The sequence below is a fragment of the Gavialis gangeticus genome, unplaced genomic scaffold (genome assembly GCF_001723915.1).
Source record: "Gavialis gangeticus isolate Ggan-Ray unplaced genomic scaffold, GavGan_comp1, whole genome shotgun sequence".
NCBI classification, from domain to species: domain Eukaryota; kingdom Metazoa; phylum Chordata; order Crocodylia; family Gavialidae; genus Gavialis; species Gavialis gangeticus.
This window is the reverse complement of record NW_017729032.1, coordinates 150,448,310-150,450,838: the sequence shown is the minus strand read 5'-3', so window position 1 is coordinate 150,450,838 and position 2,529 is coordinate 150,448,310. Positions and strand designations below refer to the sequence as shown.

At 52.7% G+C, this 2,529-nt stretch overlaps 1 protein-coding gene across 1 annotated transcript in view; it reads right to left on the bottom strand.

Annotated features, from left to right (window-relative positions):
* RNF149 (ring finger protein 149) overlaps nucleotides 1–2,529 on the bottom strand; it is a 43,126-nt gene that overhangs the window by 34,759 nt on the left and 5,838 nt on the right. The window lies entirely within an intron of this gene.

Here is a 2,529-nt window from a genome sequence, read left to right as displayed (position 1 = left end):
CCCGCGCGCGACCCGCGCCCGGCCCGCCGCCCAGCGCCAGCAGCACAGCCACCACCAGCGTCAGCCGCGCCCGCCCCAGCATCGCGGACACCGCTTGCCTCGGCCTGTGCACAGGGACCGCGAACCACCTCCGCTGGGCTCGCCCGCGCCTCACGGCCTGCGAGCAAGTGCCGCCGCTGCCTCTCAGCGCGCGGAGGGGAAAAGGGCGTGGCCTCCCGCTCGTCCCGCCCCTGCCCTCTAGTCCCGCCCCCTCAGCACCGGAGAAGAGAGCAGGCCGTGGAGAGGGGGCGTGGCCTCCCGATCACCCCGCCCCCATTTCCTCAGCCCTTTCCCCTCTCCCAAGTGTCCGGGCTGCGCGAGTGGCAGGCCACTGCTCCCAATGATCTGGTGATGAGAAGGCTGAGGGGGCGGGGCTAGGTGACAAAGGGATGGAGGAGTGGGAGGCCACGCCCCCACTCCCTGGCCCGCTCTCCTCTCCCAGTGGTCTGGCGCCGAGGGCTGAGGGGATGGGCTAGAGGACAAGGGGAGGAGCTAAAATGAAGTCACGCCCCCTCCCTCAGCCACCATCTTCCAAAGCTCTGCCGGGGCCCCACTGTGGGGGATGAGGGGGCGGAGCTAAAGGTAAGGGACATTCCCCCCTCTCCTTACCTATGGCCCCGCTCTCGGGGCGGGGCTAGAGGGGGAGGAGCGAATGGGAAGCCACGCCCATTCCCCCCCTCAGCCCGCTCTGGGGCAACTTTGGTGGGGGTGTCACCCATTAGACACCCTGTGTATCTAACGGGGTGTTGGTCTAAGGACACAGGTAGACATGGCTCTTTGGGTAAATATGGTATTTTTTATTAGACCAAATCAATAGTTGGAAAAAAATGTTTTTTGCAAGCAGGTACAAACGCCGTTCTTCAGGCAGAGGGAGATGGTCACATTAGACAGCCACCCTCCCCAAGTGCTACTCGTCCCTTTTACCCTGCCTAATCTTCAGGGATCCTGGTTTTCTGTGATAAAAAGAATCCCCAATTTTCAGATCCAAAAAGATAACCCAAACTCCACATTTTTCTGTGATTAAAATGAAACAGCACTATAGATAGATAGATGACAAATAGATATTAGTGGTGTTTCATTTTAATCGCCAAGAATGTGGAGTTTGGGTTACTATTTTAATCTGAAAATTGGGAATTTTAATCAAAGAAAACCAGGATCCCTGCAGAGCTGTTGTGCTCTGTGTTCAGCTCCTTGTCCAATCTGCTGCTCTGCTTTCAGCTTCCTGCCCTGCCTGCTACTCTGGTGCCTGTCCCCCTCACCAATCTGCTCCATATCAGGCACAGGGGCAGCCTGTGCCCTTGTGGCAGGCATGCTGCAGGTTGGCCACCTCTGCTTACGTGCAAAAAAGCTTACTACATTTTGGAGGTGGAACTGGCAGCCTCACAGTTACTGTCCTCTGAGCTTGTGCAAAGTAGCCACTGCCCTGTACCTTCACACCCCTGGCCACTGGCCAGAATGCAGACAAAGCCCTAAGGTATTACTGTTTTTACTTTAACTTTGGGCAATGGATTGTATCTATTTCAAGGCAGGGCTGTCAAGTCACCCACTGTTGGCCAGTGATACACATGCACATAATCACCATCTTTGCATACTTGGTAAGTAAAGTAGGTACCCAGAGGAAGGATAGGAATGGAAAAGAGAAAGTGGGAGTGAATGGAGGGAACATGGGATCAGAAGCCAGGTAGGAATGGAGCAGGGTTTTTCAACCTTTTTGGATCAGTGTACCCCTGGCGCCCGGACGCAGACCAGTGTACCCCCAGCAGCCAGATGTGGAGTGTGGGGGGGGGGGGCACACCTTCCCCTGCCCTTTGCGTCCGGCTGGGCGGGTGGTGCTTGCGCGGCAGCGTGGCGACGCTCCATCCTCACCTGCCCACACATACCCACTAGGGCCTTCTCAAGTACCCCTGGAATAGAGGATGAAAGGAGTAGAGGAGAGACCAGGAAAAGCAGGACAAAATCATAGGGCATTTATACACCTACCTTTTCATGGTGCGACACACCAGAGTTAATTAATCGAGTCTGCTCCACATGTGAGCTGATGCGCTCGGCACTGTGTTGCATATATTTATATAAACGGCAAAATGCACGTCAGTGCTGGGAAGATGGCAGTGGTGCACTGTTATGCAGATATTAAAGATGTTAAAGTATCAAAGCATGGGGAATAATCATTTAACACAGAAAGAAAATGACAGACACTACAGGAATGGCCTGGAGACCTGAAAAAAATGAAAAAACACTACTGAAATATAGAAATAAAAGTGATAAAGATGACAGGTTTTTTTATTTAGATAACTTTAAAAAATATTTAATTATGCATTAGCTCGCTTTGCACCCAAATAACCTGGATATTTTCCTATCTTGGGGGGATAACTCCCTCTGACCTGTCTACTAATCATTTTATGGCAACATTATTTTCCTTCTGTAAAGTAGACAGTTGTGATACAATCATATTGCCTGACATGCTGTCAGATAAGTCTTATCCTTCCCCCC